Below are 21,819 nucleotides of genomic sequence, written 5' to 3'. Positions count from 1 at the left end.
AAGTGATTGCAGGTAAATATAACAGTAATTCGGAGCGCTATGTTTATACTTTGGCGCAATATTAAATCGGTAACACACAAAATGTAAATGAAAAATAATGCAAAAATATAAAACTCTGGTAACATGATGCAAGCTAGCTGTTTTCTCGAAAATTATATTAGGACGAAAGGAAGAAGAAATTTTTTTTTTGTTATTTTAACAAATATTATTTTGTTAAACAAATGTAATAATAGTGATGAAAAATTTTTAATATTATCAAGCTTTCTATGAGCATGTCAAACCTCGCTGTATAATGACAGTGAGTACAAAAAGTATTCGTACAGAGAAAATATTTTTTAAAAAAACTTTATATTTCAAAAGTAAATGTTATCCAGCGAGAAATGAGTCATCGAATTGATGTCGAATCGATATAAATTCGATGATTTTAACACCAATTTGACATTGATTCGACGTTTAATTAACGATCATTTCTTGTTGAATAATTAACAATTTATTCATAAAGGATAAAAAATAGACTGTATGTTTCTTAAAATTATATATACCAAAATGATGTGTATTAATTACACAAAATATATCATCCGAAAAATAAGTGAAAATTAAAAATTGTATTGTTTGAATGTTCAAAAAATATTCATACAGACGAGAAATTCAGCTTCTAAAATCAGGAATACAAGCGAAGCTCGTTTGCTTATATTAAAACAGAATGTATTCATTGCATAAAATTGCTAATTAATGTTTATTTTCTACAAATAAGCCTTTTTTTTATAACAAATTTCCTTGTACGAATATTTATGCTCTCACTGTATATACATTTTCGATTTTTCGACGATTCGTTTAGCCTCCGACACAAAAATATATATGGTTTTTAACATGTTACCAAGAGCATTGTATGTAATAAATACGTTCACTCACCCGTCGATGCACCCCGCTGTTGTCTGGTCGAAGCTGCCTTCTCGCCATCGGCGCCGACACTCCGAACATGCACTCGCGTGGATATCGATCGGAAAAATGCGGCTAATTACGATCCCGCGCGTTAATTAATACGATACAATGATCGCCCGTCGTGTAATACAGCATTCCCAATGCATATTATGCACGAGGCGCACTTGAAATGCGTGAAACGTCGATCGCTCGTTACGCGTAGGAACGGACTCCCGACTCAGGGTACGCGAAGCCAATTTCACACCGACGCGACGCAATACGGCAACGGTCATGCGGCTGACGTCACAAGGAGAGTCAGAAAGTCGGAAAGTACACAAACTCCCGAGCATTGTCAATTAATTAATCGTCATACGACCTTTCGACACTCTCGGAACATTGCCAGGTGCAAATTATGCCAAATAATTCGGAGAAACAAGTTCGAACAGGCGGATCACTTCTCGAATCATCGACACAGAATTGACGCGACGTACGCCAATTAAAAATATCAAAGAATTTCGATTCGTCGCGATCGTTTCGGTTGATTAGATAGCACTCCACGACGATCGCCCATCGCGTAATGCCGTAATATGACACTCTCGACGCGTACGACGCACTTGAAATGCGCGAAACACTGGTCGACCGTTACTCGTCGCGTCGAATGCGAAGCAAATGGACGAACTCGGCGGGGTACGCGAAGCCAACTTCACACCGACGCGACGCAACGCGGCAACGGTCGCGCGGCTGACGTCACAAGGAGAGTCAGAAAGTCGGAACGCACACGAACTCCCGAGCATTGTCGATTAATTAATCATCATACGACCATTCGACACTCTCGGAACATTGCCAGGTGCAAATTATGCCAAATAATTCGGAGAAACAAGTTCCAACTGGCGGATCACTTCTCGAGTCATCGACACAGAACGCGACGTACGCCGATTAGAAATATCAAATTTCGATTCGTCGCGATCGTTTCGATTGATTAGATGGCACTCCACGACGATCGCCCATCGCGTAATGCCGTAATATGACACCCTCGACGCGTACGACGCACTTGAAATGCGCGAAACACTGGACGACCGTAATATGACACACTCGTCGCGTCGCGAATGCGAAGCAAATGGACGAACTCGGGGGGTACGCGACGCCAACTTCACACCGACGCGACGGCTCGTGCGGCTCACTTCGCGAGACAAGCCAAGAAGCCAGAGATTACCACCCGAGCATTCAACACTCTCGGATTCGTCAATTACTTAATTAATCATTACGTCGTCACGACCATTCGACACTCTCGGAACACTGTTGCATGCAAATGCTGAATAATACAGAGTAACAAGTCCCGGTAATTAGTAGATCATTTCTCAATCAAAGCTTACGCGACGCATGCCGATTACGAATGTCGACGAATTTCGTTTCGTCGTTATTATTCCTATTGATTTCACACATCATGATAATCGCTTGTTATTGTGATTCGACATTCCCGATGATAGTTCGTGGAAAACTGCGTAAAACTGTGAACGTTCGCTCGCGACCGAAGAAACACAATGACGCTGGCGGCGTGGCGTCGCGGAATGTGTCGAATAAGGGAGAGTGGGAGGGAGGGGAGTAAACGGTGGCACATTTCGAAAACTATCGTGCGATGCTAATGGAAAATTACTCCGCGGCCCGCGCGACCCAACATACTTAAAGCGGCGTCTACGGGATTTTAAGGCGTAAAACTTAAACTTTAAGCCATAAGAAATTGATCATATTATATATTGAGAATATATATTGAATATATATATATTGAATATTCTCCTCATATTTGTAATTAGTCAATTTCTTACAGCTAAGAATTTAAAGCTTAAGTTTTTTACGCCTTAAAATCTCATTGTAAACCACATAATATATCATTACACTTTGTAACGCATTAAACACACTCTGATTATTTAATGCCCGTTAAAAATCATGGTTTCATGCATGAATATGTATAAATATACATAAACATGAATAAATATTCATAAATGTATAATTATATATGAAATATGTCCATACATGTTCATACATCCTATTTTTCTTTTGTAAAATTACTTTTTAGTGTAATAATAGTAATGTGAAAACATTAAAAATAATTAAAAAGGTAATTTTTGCACTATTTGGAAAAAATCAAGTTTGAAGAAATGTAAAAAAATTATTTATGTACAATTATATATAAAATTATGTATAATTATGTATAAGTAATTTTTTCAAACTTGTTTTTTTCTAAAACAAACAATGCAAAAATTATCCTTTTCATTATTTTATATGTTTTCACATTATTATTTCTATTATACTATTATTTCTATTATTATTTCTATTACACTAAAAAGTAATTTTATAAAAGAAAGAAAGATGTATGAACATGTATGGACATAGTTCATATACTTATACATATTAATTACTTATAATATTTATGCATGCTTATGTATTTTCATACATATTTATACATATTCATGTATTAAAAATTTTTTACTGCGTGGTCGTCCGGCATGTTTATTTAATATTTTCGAAATTTTATACGTCAAACATAACGAATAATATGGAGTCTCGATAAGTTTCGACAATAAGTTCCGAATATAAAGCAACGTTCACTGATTATGAAGGATTTCAGTTAATTCTAGTTTTCTAGACAATACAAAATATCCTAAATCGAGACATAATAAGATGTCTTTGGCGTTTAAAAAATATCTAAGAACTTTTTATTATGTTTTAATTTTAGATTTTGTGTTGTCCGAGTGATTTAATGATCCATGATCAACCAATTCTGATACTCGTTTATATCTATGGTATACATTTTATTTTGATCGAGAAACAAATTGAAAACATGGAGAGAATTTCGTTACGAGATTCTAAAGTCTTGTGTCTACGATGCTAGAAATCACTTCGAGACGAAGAAAGAATGGATTAATTGCATTAGTCAATTGGCCAAATTGTTCAAATGTAATTTATTAATTCTTTCTCTGTCTAAGATCTCAAAGCAATTTCTAACATCGCGGACACAAGACTTAAGAAACTAACAAAACACGTTTTCAGTAACAATAGCATCATTTTCCGTAACACTTTCCATACACATACATGTTTTTAATAATTCTAAATTACTGTATCTGGTGAATAAAGTTACCATATCTGAATTACAAAGAAAAGAGTACACAAGTACATTTTTTAAATAAATGTGATGATTCAGTGACGGAAGAAGAAGATATACTTTTTTTATGCGTTAAAAATAAATATTTAATAAAATAAAACTTTTAGAACATAATTTTTACTGACAATTCTTATTAATGTAATTTTATAAATATAAAATTTTAACTAGTGATCAGAAGTTTTATATTAGAAGTTTGATATTAAAGAGGACATATGTATATTTTTGAAAGAAATATACCATTTATAATCCTACTCGCGAAATAAAACATTTTAATCTAATATTGTTGAGTAATCGGCAATTATTTAATTATATGCCTAAAAATGTATTTGACACGTATTTTTTAAAGCTCTGCCACATACGAGATATAACGAGCAATAATGTGTATGGTGAATATAATGAATAAATGAACAAATTGTTAGATAGAACAAAGCTAATAAGAAACAGGCCGATTATGAGAATCAAATGAATTTAATCATCATTATCTACATTAAATAGATACTTTGCAATAATGATTATATTTATTTATCATTTAATTCGGGTCGCTTGATCTGTTTCTTTACGGTAATCTCCGACTGAGAAAACGTATCGAAAACACGAAACATATCTCATCGCAGAGACGCGTAGTGGGATTCAAGGTGTAATGTAATCGCGCGAACCAAAACAAACAATGGACTCACGCGACGTACCATTGTGCTTATAATACTTGGAAATCAACGATCACTACATCTATAGAGGGGGGAGGGGGGAGCATGGCAACCATGATCTCTCTCTGAAGTTTTCTTTTTTAAAAATATCTATAGCAAAATTGGTCGGTATTCATAGTTGGTGTTTATTTTAAGATCATCTTAAGTAATGTCTTAAGACGCTATTTCGGCTCTTTGATTGGTTCGTAACACCTCAAGACAGAACTTAAGATAGTCTTGATGAACTAACTATAAGATATAAGAACTAACTATGAATATCGCCGTTGTATTATATATCTTTATATATACATTTTGCTATAAATTTATTAATATATCCACATTTTACTATAAATTTATTATAATATCTGAAATGCTTAAGCACAGTTTTGATATTCTAAATATATTTTTTAATTCAAGAAATTCCAAGATATAAAAAACGTAAATTCTATTACATTATTCTTCTTTAGCATCAACATAATTTTAAATAAAATTTTAAAAATTAGACATTTTAATAATATTTTTTTAAATGTATAATAATTTATATAATAATTTAATATTTTATCTTTTCACATTTGATTTAAAAACAATTTTTCTGTGGCACATCAATGGCCTTCCTTTTGACAAGTTTCTGAATCCTCCAATATCAATGATGCTATATATTTTATAATGTTTCACATCAAGGGTACATAGATTACATTTACAACGAACTTTTTAGAAAGGTTACGAGAAAAGTATCGATAACAGATTTTTGAGAATATATATGAAAAAACAAGACTGTAGTAATTGTTGGGAAATAGGAAGCATTCATGAACTTTCGATGTTATTTGATAACTGAGTGATATAATACCTTTGTTGTTCATTTTGAATGACATAACTGTTTGTTTAATACATTAATCGATGATTACGCTTCATACAGCCAATTATCATGCTCGCATATGATTTTAAAATCATGACAGAATCAAAAAGAAAAATTCTGAACGCCGCGAGAAACAATTCAAGTTATTTTATTAAATAATTTAATTAACGTTTGGAATCGTAGTCAATAATTCTTCTCAATACTTACAATCGGCGTTTTTGACCAGTTTATTTCTGATCAGTGCAACAGTTGTTCAGGCATTGTATTTATTAAGACGAGTTATTATTTTTTCGTTCGCATCGCATTGTGGATGCGAATTGCAGATTGAGGATACACAATGGATTTCGCATTAATGAAGGTACTCGACGGTAATTTACCGTGCTCGATTTTGCAGTCGTTAAACGTTTACGTCTCGAAATGGTCGGTGGTCGCTGTTTTTCGCGTTATCTACTTGTCATTATCCAGTAACACGAGTTATTAATACGATCTAATCTCCACTCTCTCGGAATTTAATTACACTCGAATGATCAGGATAATAATTGGTATAGTAGCGATATGATCACTGAATAAATGTGCAGCGGATCTCTCAAATTATGCAAAACGATAACAATATCTTTCAAACTGTCGAGCAATTAGAATGTCAACTTATTTTAGATAATAAATTCATAAACGTCTCCCATCTAAGAAATGCTATAAAAAAAATTTCAATATTTTTTAAAAATATTCTTTACATATATAAATTATATATATATATATATATATATATATATATATATATAATATTTATTTCCATAAAAGAATGCGAGTATTATTAACAATTAATTCATATATACAAATTTATTTGTGTAATATCAGATTATTAATCCTTTATAGTCTTTGAAAACATTGATATCTTGATTAAATTTAAATTAGTAAAAATAAATAAAATACAATCTGACTTTTATAATGCATTATTAAAGCTTTGACAAGTATCTATACCAGAATTTTTTCAGATTTTTATACAATCAAAACAATAAAAAACGTTTTATTCTTTGAAACATCATTGTTGATGGAAGAGTTAATATTTATGTTACTGGTGGAGGATTAAGCCAGCTGAGATACAATGGAAAAGCACAGGTAATATGAACAGGCAATATGTATCAGAATATACAGTTTCTGATAGCTTAAAACTTGTTATTCCCTATTGCCTGTACTTTTCAATTGTGTCTCAACTCTCAGACTTGTAGCTTGTATATTTCTTTTAGATTAGATTAGATTTCAAACCCTCTCTCAATCAGAGCTCGATTCGATTAGTAACAACGTTAAATAAATGAAATACAAATGCACAAGATAAATTTGGTTAGAAACTTTAAAAAATTTGAGGCTAGTATAAAATACTTGGACTAAAGCAAGAGGGAAAGCCACTTTACAAGACTGCATGTGTGCATCTATTATGTCATAAATTTCTTATTCTTGTTCTGTTTGTTGACTAGTCGTCGCATAAATTTTTTATTCTTGTCCTGTTTATGGACTAGTGGTTGTCACATACTTATAGATGCAGTTTTAAAAAAATCTCATAACAAAATTTAATCAAGAAAGAATATTAAATAAGTCGAAAATGTTGAATTGAGCAATGCCAATTGCAATGAAATATTCAACGCAAAAAATTGATAACAAATTTATTGCTTCACATTATATCAATTGTAGAAAGAGGTTTGAAAAAGTTAATTAGCAACAACACATGTATTTTGGAAAAATAATTAAGTAATTGCTGTTAAATAATAACCCAATCCTTTAAGATCAGTAACATTAGATTTGAAATTTATTTTCATGTTTATCAAAGTATAAATCAATCCATTTCTGTTAGTTTCAAAGTAAACAACGTACATATTAATGTATGTATTTAGCAAATAATAAATTAAGTTTGATTAAAATTTAATATATTTTTTAAAATGAAATTGTTTTAGTTAAAATTATGACACATTGGGTAGGAGCAGTGGTGATCTAGAATTAATTAAGAATGACTCAAATTGAGTACAATTTATAAATTTAATAGGGTATACTTGTCTTGTAAATGCAAAAATTCAAAATTATTAAATATGTATATTATTCTCTAAAAGTGAATTAATATTACTACTAAAAAACAGTAAATAGTTGCTAATTACAGCAGTTATAAGCACAGCACTGTAAATCAGCAAAATTTTACTGAAAGAGTTTTACTTAGTAATATTCTGTAAACTGTTTCAATCGATACTATTAGACTACTAGAAACAGTGATTGCAAAATCAGAAATGTGTGCTGTTCAAATCAATAAATATTCCAGTAAACATCAACTAGCAGTAATAATTTCAATATTATAATTTTCTACTCAATAATTTATTTAATATGTATAACATACAACATGTGTGTTATATTGCAAAGTGTGAATATTTATATTGAAGATAAAATATTCCTGGATTGCCAATTAAATCTTAATTTACTGTTTACATTAGTGATATTTTTACTGGCTTATTTTCAGAGATGGATTACTTTCAGACTGGATTACTTTCACGTGAGGTTATTTTTGTTTTAACCATAGTTTTCTAAAATCTTACCTGCCGACAAGAAGAGAGAGATTTAGTTCGTGTTTTCAGTATTTTCTCTAATTAGGATCAATTTTCATAAACAGAAACATGTCGGTAATATTGAATCGAGTAATGGACGCTTATTGTGAAATGTGAAGTCCGCAGGAGTGATCGCGATGAATCGAAAGCCTTCGTAATCAGTGAGTGTTGTTTCATTACACTCAAAACGGCCTCCTATTAAGACCCTCCATTATCCATCACGTTCTGCATATAAAGAGAATATCGAAATGAGCATGTTATCCGGATGAGCACTGTTAGAGCACTCAGTAATTGAGGAATAGATTTTCAAAATGTATTTTGTCCAAAATTTGTAATTTTCAGAAAATGAGAAAGCAAGAAACTAAACACACACAAGAAAATTACGTACTTAAAAAAAAAATAAGAATATGTCAATCAGCAAAATGAGAAACATTAAATAAAATTGCTTAATAATTGCTAAAAATGTTAAACAGATGCATTTTGTTTGTTTCTAGTTGAAAAACATAATGCACTTCGAAAATGTCTGTTTTTTCAATATATTGGATCATCTAAAAAGTATTCGCGGTTTTTAGATGACCCAATATAAATTAAATGATGAAAAAAACGCTTTCTGAATATCTGAGAGTAGCTTATAATATAAGTCATTCAATATTGAATACTATGTCATTTTTAACTAAAAAAATGAAATTTTGTACGCATTTTGAAAGTCTGCTCCTCAATTGTTAATGATGCTCGATTTCGTGTGTTCAGTTTCTCGCGCAGCGTAGTAACAGCGCGTGTATTGCATCTCACGGATATATAATTTATGGACTAATATAATTTTTGGACTATTATATAAATTATAATAGTTTTTCAAATCTTACGACCGCCTGCTGACGTTGCGACATGACGTCACGTCTTCAGTATGTTTTTCAAAGTCAAGGTGAACGTTGTCACGAACGACTGTAGTGTTGTGGAATGTCGAGTAGAGCACGAACGATTGTCATGAAATCAACAAGATCAACGAAATTCTTCGACGTTCACAACTGCTATGTGTCGCATCAGCTTTGCGTCGATATCGAGATCTACTTATTGTAACTCACTTCGCATTATTCGGTATATGTAATTCGCGTGCGACAGTATTTTGAGAATATCGAATAATCGATCGTGATCGATAACGATAAATTAAGTAAGTGACGATCGAATGCGCGGATACGTTTCGACTTGCCTCGCGAAGTTGATCGCGCGTGCCCTCAGTGCGAAGTTGGCGTCGCGTACCCCTTCGAGTTCGTCCAGTTGCTCCGCGTTCGACCGACGTGTAACGGTCGATCAGTGTTTCGTGCATTACTTTCCCGAATTTCGTCTCGTGTGTTGTGTGTCGTTTGTGTCTAGAGTGTCGTATTACGCGATGGGTAATCGTCACGGAGTGTTACATCGACGGGAACGATCGCGACGAATCGAAATTCTTAGAAATTCGTAATCGATGTGCATCACGTTGATTCCGTTGTCGCTATCGAGAAGTGATCTGCCTCGGAACTCGTCATTTCGCATTATTCTGCATAATTCGCGCATATCAATATCATATGTGACGATTAATCAAATAGTTGACGATCATATTCGTGCGACAATATTCGGGTACGTTAACGGACTTGTGACATCGGCCATTACGCGTTACGCGTCGGTATGAAGTTGGCTTCGCGTACCCCTTCGAGTTTGTCCAGTTGCTCCGCATTCGATCGACGTGTAACGGTCGATCAGTGTTTCGCGCATTACTTTCCCGAATTTCGTGCGTCTCGTGTGTCGTGTATCGTTTGTCTTGTGTCTAGAGTGTCGTATTACGCGATGGGTAATCGTCACGGAGTGTTACATCGACGGGAACGATCGCGACGAATCGAAATTCTTAGAAATTCGTAATCGATGTGCATCACGTCGATTCCGTTGTCGCTATCGAGAAGTGATTTGCCTCGGAGCTCGTCATTTCGCATTATTCTGCATAATTCGCACATATCAATATCATATGTGACGATTAATCAAATAGTTGACGATCATATTCGTGTGACAATATTCGGGTACGTTAACGGACTTGTGACGTCGGCCATTACGCGTTACGCGTCGGTATGAAGTTGGCTTCGCGTACCCCTTCGAGTTTGTCCAGTTGCTCCGCATTCGATCGACGTGTAACGGTCGATCAGTGTTTCGCGCATTACTTTCCCGAATTTCGTGCGTCTCGTGTGTCGTGTATCGTTTGTCTTGTGTCTAGAGTGTCGTATTACGCGATGGGTAATCGTCACGGAGTGTTACATCGACGGGAACGATCCCGACGAATCGAAATTCTTAGAAATTCGTAATCGATGTGCATCACGTCGATTCCGTTGTCGCTATCGAGAAGTGATCTGCCTCGGAGCTCGTCATTTCGCATTATTCTGCATAATTCGCGCATATCAATATCATATGTGACGATTAATCAAGTAATTGACGATCATATTCGCGCGACAATATTCGGGTACGTTATCGGATTCGTGATGTCGGCCATTACGCGTTGCGCGTCGGTATGAAGTTGGCTTCGCGTACCCCTTCGAGTTCGTCCAGTTGCTCCGCATTCGACCGACGTGTAACGGTCGATCAGTGTTCCGCGCATTACTTTCCCGAATTTCGTGCGTCTCGTGTGTCGTTTGTCTTGTGTCTAAAGTGTCGTATTACGCGATGGGTAATCGTCACGGAGTGTTACATCGACGGGAACGATCGCAACGAATCGAAATTCTTAGAAATTCGTAATCGATGTGCGTCACGTCGATTCCGTTGTCGCTATCGAGAAGTGATCTGCTTCGGAGCTCGTCATTTTGCGTATTATTCTGCATAATTCGCGCATATCAATATCATATGTGACGATTAATCAAGTAGTTGACGATCATATTCGCGCGACAATATTCGAGTACATTAACCGACTTGTGACGTCGGCCATTACGCGTTGCGCATCGGTATGAAGTTGACTTCGCGTCCGTGACCTTCGTGTCTCTGAGGCGTCATTTCTACGCGACTGAGAGACAAGAGCGATCGTCATTTCGCGCATTTCAAGTGCGTTTCATGTGTAATGTGCTTCGGGAGTGTCGTGCCACACGATGGGCAATCATCATGGAGTGCTCTAATCCACGGAACGATCGCGACGAACCGTAAGTTTCACTGAATAACGCAATCTTGTTATCGCGACGAAATTCGGTTCACTTTTTCGATTCGGGAGTGCCGAGAAGTATCGGGCGATCGTCATGTTATAACTAATATGTCGTATTGGTGCAATAATGTTCCAGCATTACGAAAAATAGTCTTCGAATTGCTTTGAAGTTGTCGGTGTGTTATATTTCTCAAACGCGTCGCGCGATTAACTAACAAATAGCGAACGATTATTGTTCTTTACATTATTTTTTTTATTCTTTACTTATTCTAGTCTTGTTTATTTCATGCGTAATAAATGTCGAATTATCAAATAATAACGTGATCTGCGTGAATTGGTGTAAAGTTGTTTCGTCTGGAAGGACGAAGTGATAGAAAAATGTTAATTATCTCATCGGATTATGATGAGACATTTTCTCGAGTGATTTTGTGAGTGTTCCATCAATAATATCTTCTTGCGTCTCTTGGAATTACCAGGTCATTGCAGAGAAAGCAACGGCGACGACACATAGAGTGGTGAGTCAAAGTTCTATTCTTATATTTTATTCTGAAATTTTATTTATTCCGTTTGGCTTTCTAAATATATGCGCATAAATTATTAATAATAGATGATGAAACTATTTTAATTATTTTAACTGTCAGTTGCGATACTTATGCCCGTTTCCACCAATGTAGATTAACTTTAATCTCGGTTCAATTTAATCTTTAGAATTAGAAAAAGACAAAGAGTAAGTTGAACCGAGATTAAAGTTAATCTACGTTGGTAGAAATGGGCATTATAGAGGTGCATATAAAATCCATAAAAAATGCGTTAAAAAAAGAACCTAATAATAGATGTTGAGTGAAACACTTCTAATCAAATGTTCGAGTGATATAATTAAAAATAATTTTACTTTTCTATATATAAATATTTAATAAGTATTATCAAAAACATAATAATATAACCAACCGTTTAATAATAATTACTAAATATTTAAAAAAATAAAATTATTTTTAGTTATATATTATATAATCGAACATTTAATTAAAATTATTTCACTCAACATTTGCTAATTATTATTCTATTATTTTATCAAACTCTTTTTCCAATGTATTATAATTGTAATTCAAATATATGTTTTCTTTTAAAAATAATTTACACTTCGGAGAGAAACTGGAGTGTCTGCGAAAATGTAGGAGAAAAATAAATCATTCTCTTTTGTTTTTTTCTTTCTTTCAATCCGTCACATCGAATGTCTTTCGGCGTTTAATTCTTCAAGTCTGGATTTCTAATATTATGATTTTGCGTTTCGCGACTTTTTCATTCGCGGTAATCTTTCACGTTATATCGCGAGACGGGACGTCCGTGCGCTGTAATAAAATGTGAGAAATCGGTGAAAAATGAAGGACAGGCATGCAGAAGCGAAACAGAACGTTACGGCTTACGAAGGGAAGGGGGGAGGGAAAAGAAAGAGAAAGAAACATTGCAATGCTGAAACGCATGACGACGGACGGACGGATAGGCGAGAGGAGGAAGCGGCGGTTCGCGGATTTCGTCGAGGTTCTTGACAAGTTTTCTGCAATCGGTTCGTTTGATGCGAATTCGTCGTCCGCGCCTCCACCCACCTGCGTCCAAATCGAAGGCTTTCGCGAAAGTTGTGACATTCCGCCGCGAAGACGCGGAAGACAGAGAATGCAAGGAACGAGAAGCAGGCAGATCGGAGAACCGGAAGAGAGAGATTCCGAAGAGATGGAAAGGTGAACGAAGAAACGGTAGAGAGAGAGAGAGAGAGAAAGGAGGAGGAGGAGGAGAAGAGAGGGATGAGATGGTACGCGAACGTCTCTCTGCGTGAGTTCCTCTGCGGAGGAACGGAGAGACTTGCTGCGTAGAAACTTCAGCGAACTCGCGATGTTTACCGCGACGCGCTCCGAATCAAGCCGTTTCTTCTCTCTACGTTGACGAACCGACCTGTTTGTTAACTAGTTGAGGAATTAGTCTTGGACTTGCACGGGGGATGTTAATTAAAAAACTGGAGATTGCCTCTTGTGTCTGTCGACGATCACGAGCAGATTCTCTAGTTTCATAAGATATTCGACGAGATAAATTTAAGATTGAAACGTTACTTTTTTTGCGGTATCGGTAGACACGAGTTAACGTGACTTGCGAAAAATATATTTAGAAAATTGAAGAATATAGTTATCGTGAGACAAAATTTTGTGTTAGATTCTATTTATGTTTTCGTACTATTTAATCTTTAAATAGGTAGGCCAGCATCCCACATATAGTTATCTTAAAAATCTTGTTCTGAAAAAGGAAAATAAAAAGTATTGTTCAGAAATTTGTTCAGTTTATTATTTTTACATTCCCCTCTCATATTGAGAGAAAGATTTTTGGTATATGTAATAATATGTTATAATTATGATTATTACTGCTACAATATTAGTAATAATAATTACTATGTAAGTAAAAACATTACCATAAAAATGATTGAAGTACTATGATTAATAATAATTTTTACGATAATAATAATTATAATAATAGTCATTTTCAGTTGTTCAACTAAATGTATTTATTGATAACGTATATATATATATATATATATAATTATTATTACAATATTACATTATAGCAATAATAATTATAATTATAGTAACATGCAATTATAATTACAAATATCACAAAATTTTTCTCTCATTGCAAGAGAGTATAAATTTAATTGTATAGATATTAAAAAAATATAATTATGAATAAAATTTTGTACGACCATCTACCTACTTAAAGATTGAATACTTAATTTTTTTCGTATTAGTTTGCTATATAACATTGCTATATTATATGAGGGGACGGTATGATTTGTAGTATTTTTGATTGATAATGAAAGAGCTGCGTATTCGCACCACGGTTTAGTCAGTCTTGACTCTTGTTCGTTTCAAGAGCGACCACCAATATTTGCTTGTCTCCGAGACGAAAGCCGTGAAGAGCGGCTCTAGCGACCGGAAGATAGTTGGCATGCGTGCGCGACGAGCGGAAGAGAGTGGAGAGAGCTCGGGGTTACTTCGTCGGAATACCAAATACCCATTTTGCCTCGCCTGACTACCCTCGAATCGGACCACTACTTGTGCGGGACTTCCTAAACTTCTCAGAAAAGTGGAATTTTCTCGAAAAAGCATCATTCTTGATTTTATCTCCTCTATGTAACTGATCGCGCCAACAATTTCTCTCATTCTCTTTTGTAGCACTTGTCGGATATTTGTTGTAAAATCAATTTGTTGTAGAGAAATATTACGATCTTTTACTTCATTTTTACTGCTGGATCTTTATTGGTGAAAGTGGCATGAGTTAACGAGGAGAGAATGATAAAACGTTTACACAATCGGTAATAAATAGTCACTGGCATGACTGTCGAAGTAGAAATTATTGGATCGTGAACGCTAGATCGAATGTATTCAGCACACAGGCACGTATGGTGACGTATAGGTGACCGCTGCAGTATATATCCCAGAGGTGGATGAAGGAAGGTGAGGATGCATCTTGCGTGAGTTAGGGTTGACCGAGCTGAATAATGCATTGAGTTGCCTCCGCCATAGCCTCTATATTCTCGACATCGTTGCACGCGTTATGTGGTGTACAGCCGCTATATATGCAGTTTTGTCTTTGTTGTTTAGTAATTTGGTATATGCGCTTGTTGTCACGTAGACCTACATTTGCCGTCCAATTTGCGGGGTAGGTGCAGCATTATTATTACGTGATAACGTGCTTTCATATATTTTTTTTTCTATTTATTTGTAAATTTTAGTCTGTGTGTAGAAACGTGTATTTTTATTTTCGGTTCGTATGAAACCTGCTGTCTCGACGCATTACGAAATAATTATGCCACAGAGATACGAACTTACCGTATGAATATTTACGAGAATTATTGTCGTACTCACCTGCAACAAAAGAAAGATGAATTTTATTAATAATAATATGTGTCAAAGATAAAATCGCAAATTTAGTTGTAATGAAACTATTTATCTAACTTAATTTGTATTGTTTGCGGAAATCTAATTAATTAAATGTATACACGGAGAGAACGATTTTGCTAAAGTATAATACTTTTTTCGATAATATTCTTCTCTAAAATAGTATGTTTCAAATAATATGTTTCAATTTTTTGGAAATTAAAAAAATTAATATAACATTTATTGTGTTTCGCATTTCTAAAATAAAGGGCAAAACTTGAAGCATTTTACCTCGCATTTTACAAAACAATAAGGACTAGTTCAACAGGTCCGGAAAGAAACAGCTTGCACATAAACATTTGCATGTAAAACTTGTTTTCGCTTAGAACATCTTGTCTTCTGATTCATGGAAATTGTGTCAGGATACACGGTATCAGCCACTTTCGTTTTCATTCTTGACAGGTAGCATTTGAAAGACAATTTTGTCGTTCGCAAAAATGCTGCGCACGTTGCGCCTTTACATCCCGAAAATACGATTTCGAAAAGAATCGGAGTGTAAAACTAACAAAGAGTATTGTGAAGTTACGATAAAAGCTAAGAGAAACTAATATATCCCAAGCTTTTCGGGGCATAGTACGCATAAGATTATTTCATCAGGCGTTATCGTGTATTACTATCATAAAGCAGTTTTTACTGCTATATCACACTGTGAAAAAAACTATATTTTCATCAGTAAACACGGCGGTCGTTTGAAAAAGTTACGCGGCTGCCGGAAAGTGGCAGTAGGATAATCATATTTTTTTTATATCTTCGCATCAAGGAAACAGCGAACTTCTAAACAATACAGCCGCTATTTCGCTTATAGTATCTTATCTGATCGTGTAACGGGAGTACAAATAAACTGCAAAATTTATATATTATTTTCTAGGGAAAACTATTCCATAAAATTTATGAGGTATATTTTAGGGATGTATGGAAAAATTTTAACAAAATTAAATTTATTAAGTAATTCATTTTAAATATGACATATACAGATGATAAACATTTTTAAAATAAATTTTACAAGTTACATTTTTGTGAGTTTACTTAAATATTATGTTTACTTAATAAATTTAAAAAACTTATGTAAAAATCATTTTTTTAATTAACACAGCTATATATATGTATTATGAAATGAAGACTCGGAACTGAAGCAACAAATGTAATAATATCGGGTTGTAGTTAGTCGACAAATTTTGGCCAAGTGGTTCACGTTGTTTGCGGATATCTAACTGGTTCACGGTTTCGTGGAATATGCGCTATCCATCCAACTACTCGCATTACTTCGCGCTCAAGATTTCCGTTAGAAATGCGTCCGGTTGAGATTAGAACCATTGCAGTTCAATTACATTCAGTAGGAGCTTATCTCGACGAGTGGATTTCATCTCGTAAGCAGCTTGGAGAGAGAAAGTTCTGCAGATATGGCGACGATGCATTTTCGTGCGCGAAAATTTCTCAAATTCTAAGATTTCTTCCGAGCGTAATCTTTCAACGCATTAAACGAATTATATCTGTAATCTTCCTCCTTTTTATAAAAAGTAGAAATTTGATACGCATTCGATTACTAGATGTTAGGAGGTAAAATTTCATTATTATGTTTGGTTCACACAATCCGAGATTTTTCCTTTCAAAATAAATATAATTTTGCGATGCTAGAGAAGACGACGGAGGGACGCCTCGGATTAAAGGTGGGAAAGATGAGAATTCAGTTTAAGCTTCTCAAGTTCAATTTGAGTTTATTATCCAACAAGAGGAATATAAGCTGCTTGGCGAGTAGAGATCGATAAACTAATTTATGATAATAATATTATAATAATTGTATAAACTAAATACAACGAATTTGATTATTTAGAAATATATAGAAATGCATAACGTATTTGATATGCGACTAAGTTAAGATTCGAAAAATGTAAGTTTATTATTATTGTATTATTTTAATAGTATCTTAGCAAATTGTGTTTCCGATTTATGTTAGCGTTACGAAAAATATATTTTATTAAAGCTGCAACTTTAACAGTCGCAAAATAGAATGTCGAGAGGGGAAATATTTAGCAAGAAATATAGAACGGAGTGGAAATTTCAGCTTTTGTGGAGACGATGTCAATGTCCTTGCATCCCTATGCGAGACCATCCCCTCTTTACGAGTCAAACCGGGCGAGTAATTATTAGCATGGGTGCTAACGAGGCGCTCGTGTTTTGGCGACCGCCGGACCAACCACCCTCACTTCATCCATGAACAAACCTCTGGTAGGTAGGAGGGAAGGGAAAAGCAGTATAACGGCGGGAAAATAAATTTCACCGACTGTAAATAATCGTCGTAAATTGGGCTACCGCGGACAATAGACACTCGGGGTAGAAAGCGTCTTTTCCGGGCTGGCTTTACCAAAAGGAGCTATTGCCTCGCTACGGATTTCGAGTCAGTGGGGGGAAGAAAGAGGCTGACGGTTATCAAGGAAATCCCATTATTAATTGTCGTAAGCAGCGATAATTGCCGCGACGGTATCTCGTTTATATTATACGAGGTTACGCAACGCCCGCGGCCGGGCAGGCGTATTTCGTGTTAATTATCGGTAACGACTGCAATTATTCATGGAAAACTCGTAAAGATCCCTCTTGCCGGTCGTTTCCGCGTGTCATTTTACCCGACTCGCTCCGATTTCCCACCAGACGATATAAACTTCCTTATTTTGTGCCAATTTGATATCGCTCTGTGCAAACCGCTGACGAAACTTTTATACGATCCTCAAAGCTTTTCCTCAATTCTTTTATGACGAGACAAATTCTCGCTCTAAAAGTTAAGACGGGATCCCATCTTGAATGACATTGATGATGATTAAATCAATGCTTAGATAAACGTAATTTTTATTGTTGTCATACATAGCATTGGAGCTTTACGTATAAAAAATTACAATAAATTATTTAGTTTTTTTGATAATGTATATTTCCTATGTACGAATTATATACGAAATATATAATTTTCGTGATAATAATTTATAGTATGAAATTTAAATGCATCAACTGCGTAAATGAATATAAATATCTCACATTATATTCGCATAGCTTTAGCTCGATAACTTTTTTATACACGATACTCGTTATCTTGAATGAAACGGAGTATTGTGATGTGCAGAACTGTGTGTGCAACATGGTACGATCCTACATCTCTAAATATTTAGCAATTTCGCGAAACAATACTCGCGCACGATCCAAATTTATTCTCTACATGCGTACAATTAAATCTATACGTTCAGACATTTTGTGGTACGAACGTTTTTTTTTCGATTCCTATATATTGAAATCATCATTGTGTTTTTGCCATTTGGTTTGGTTGGCTGCGTCTACTTTAATTGCACGAACGATACACAGGAATGCATACATTCGTCCGTATACGTGATTTCACGTGGATATATGAATCCTCCGCTTTGGCACCGTGCATGTGTACATAAACTCCAGGGCAGGTCGGGCTCAGCCGTGTATATTTTAGCGTCTGTGAATAATCAGCAATCAGCAGTAGCTGCGGCAATGGCGGCGGTAACAAATTGCACGTGTACACACACAAACTAGACATGCAAATTCGAGAAGCGAGTCTCGACCTTATCCGAATCCTAGCCTACCCGGCCATCCCTTTTGATCTAACGAGTCGTGAAATCGCTACGGGGAATCGAGCTATCGCTTTTCGGACGAATTGAATTATCTATCGCGAGTTTGAAATGCCTGTAGCACCATTTCCTAGATTGGGGACTTGCAGAAATTCAAATTTACCTACGGAAGTGTGTGCCATTGGTGTATAATTATATTTTACTCTCTCTTGCGTGTGGATCTTAATAATTTAGCAATTTCTTCTACGTAGTAATTATATAACGTGAAAATTATATAATGAATTTTATGAATCGGTAAACGAAAAATATTACTTGTAATTTGAATAATATTTTATGTTATTGTGTTATCTTTAATGTTTATACGATATGGTAATATATTTTTTAATAATTTATATTGTATAATCAGTTGCATGACTGATAATTGTCACTTAGCTTTGCACGCGACGTTTCCATTCCATGTAAAAAATTCGCTCTTGTCGTTTAGCTATACTGATTGTTGGACCAATGTTCACATTTTTATTATCTGCAACATTTATTACATTTTTTCTGATAAAAATGCGAATCAATATAAACGTTGTAAGCAAATGCGCAGCGTGATGCTAATTCGCAAATTCGCTTCGATAAATCGTACGGCGTATTTTCTGTGGTAGAATCTAGGAGATACACACAGAGCGATACAGAGAGCCGACGACACGGTTGGGGGATATAACGAGAAACGTAAACGTTTGCCTCAGCAAGCCATTCTCGAACGACAGCTTAAATGACGGTATCTAAATTGGCGTCGGTATACTTTGCCTAGTCTCGCGTAAAGTTTATCGGCTTCATTCGAGATGCAAAGGCTTCTTGATATTAATCGCATAATTTGATATACGTACTCGTTTATTGATTATTAATTACACGCAGTAAAAATGCGTGTACAGAATTTTATAGTGTATAGAATTATTAATGAGAAGCGTTAACGAGATGTTATAATTGCTGAGAAAACTCAAAGATAACGTTCTCTCTAAAAGTGAATCGGTGTATTATTACTGAAAAAACAGTGTTCGATGATGTTTACATTACAGTTATAAGTGTAGCACTGGAATCACTTTTAGAGAGTTGTTCCAATTAGATAACATAAATAAATATTGAATATAAAAAGATCGAATCGCGAGAACTTCTTTTTCATTGCCGCTATCAGATTGATTGCGCAAATGTATCTATCAGTGCCGTGTAACAACCTCTCGACAGATCGACTAAGGATCATTTTTCATGGTCAGAGGTTCACGGCCCAGGTAGATAATTGACAGACCCGTGCTCTGGGCCCGTCGTTGAGAATAATTGGTGATCCTATCGGGAGACGTCTTGTATACGAATCGTGAACAGAGACGAAACGCGTCCTTCCTTCTTAAAGAATAGACTGCGTAGGTGCTGATCAACCTGATACTAATCTGATTGCAAGGGTGCGGTCGGTCGAGCAGCTTTAGGAACAGGTTGACGCATGCTGACCTGCTTTATATTCACATGCTTTTCACACAGGCAAAATGATCCGCTTTTCGTATCATTTGCATGTTTGATTATATAGGCGTGTCGCTGATTCACAATAGTTTTGTGAGACAAATTTTTCTTGACTTATAACTTCAGTTTATTATATATTACGTACAAATTGATTGAATCTTGCGTTCCTGAAATTTCACTTTAGTTATTGAATATAAATTGAAATTGAGCTTTTTATTGAAATTGAGTTACATTATCGTATAGATTGCAGTACATTCGTTTATTCATGTAGGCACTCCGTTTTAGCACGAAATATGAAATATAGCAGAAACATATTTTATGCACGTTTTTGTGACATAAAATAAGGATTTATAGTTGGTAATTTTCATATCGAGAGTGGCGTGTGCATAATTGAATAAAAGTAGGATACGTAATGTTGATTCGAAGAAAGCACGATAGCGCGTAGTTTCACGAACGATTCGGAATTTGGGTTATTGTCGCTCTCTCCGTGGACAATGACTTTCTGCAAGAGAAGCAGGAAGGATATGACTTGTTGTCTCTCGCGGAGTACATTTCATATCGATATTCGTTCTTATTACACAATAAAAATCGCATTCGATTTTTCCCCTCGGGATTTCCGTCTCTCCGTTATAAGAGATTTCGAGAAAGGATTATTCCGGCAATCGAACGTATCTTGGTGAAGAATGCCGCTTCGGAATTGCTTCTAGATACACTTCGGACTATCTTCTCGATTTCCGCCACTATCCACCGTTAGATAGTCAAGTGTGGCCACAATTCGCACGCGGCGCATTCCTACTAGCCGGATTTTATGGTCTCGCGGAAGTAAAGATGCGGATTCCGGGCGTGTGTGTGTGTGTGTGTGTGTGTGTGTGTGTGTGTAATAGGAACTTTTGATGTACTCCGCTACTCGGCACGGCAACTGCAATTGCACAACATACAACGGGGCTTACGTCGTTTGGTATCGGTGCCTGAAGTCGCGGTAGTCTCTTGGTGAATAGATCGCATTACTTGGACAGTTAATCTAAATGCCGGATAAAATGAGGGTGGAGAATCTCGAAGATGAAACGAAAGAATCGCGTTTAAGGTTCACCGGCTATTTTATATCTTGCCGTGAATTATGGGACATAAATATTGTGATGACTGTCGTACACGATATCGAAAATTGTTATCGGAACGCGGAAGTATTTCCTCGCGAAAGAGTTACGATTCGAAATTGTAGTGTATTAAAATTCACGATTCAGCACGGATATTTAACAGTATATTATTTAGACGATGATAATGATAATCTTTGTTAGTGCAATGATTAAGTCTGTTCGTATAAAAATTTATTTCTCTTTCTGATTTTTAATGTTTCTTTTGCATAATTTTTGACGCAGTAATATCGAATGTTACGCGGAACGTACGTGATATGATG

The 21,819-nt window shown here is 35.3% G+C and overlaps 1 protein-coding gene and 1 long non-coding RNA gene across 12 annotated transcripts in view; one reads left to right on the top strand and one right to left on the bottom strand.

The window, feature by feature from the left end:
• Ten-m (teneurin transmembrane protein Ten-m) overlaps nucleotides 1-21,819 on the bottom strand; it is a 569,521-nt gene that overhangs the window by 226,334 nt on the left and 321,368 nt on the right. Inside the window, exon 1 of one of the 11 annotated variants that reach the window (XM_087416189.1) lies at nucleotides 913-2,564. The exons of the other annotated variants lie outside the window; for them this stretch is intronic. The gene's annotated coding sequence lies outside the window, so the exon portion shown is untranslated. Of the gene's footprint in view, nucleotides 1-912; nucleotides 2,565-21,819 lie in introns of those variants that run through there. 11 annotated transcript variants of the gene reach the window in all.
• Nucleotides 6,470-21,819, top strand: part of LOC147906639 (uncharacterized) — a 289,343-nt gene continuing 273,993 nt past the window's right edge. Inside the window, exon 1 of the long non-coding RNA XR_015548304.1 lies at nucleotides 6,470-11,865. This is a non-coding gene — a long non-coding RNA (uncharacterized LOC147906639). The remainder of the gene's footprint in view (nucleotides 11,866-21,819) is intronic.

Source organism: Acromyrmex echinatior, chromosome 19 (assembly GCF_024713525.1).
Source record: "Acromyrmex echinatior isolate Ae372 chromosome 19, ASM2471352v2, whole genome shotgun sequence".
NCBI classification, from domain to species: Eukaryota; Metazoa; Arthropoda; class Insecta; order Hymenoptera; family Formicidae; genus Acromyrmex; species Acromyrmex echinatior.
The sequence above is the reverse complement of the archived record's forward strand: the minus strand, read 5'-3'. Positions and strand labels throughout refer to the sequence as shown.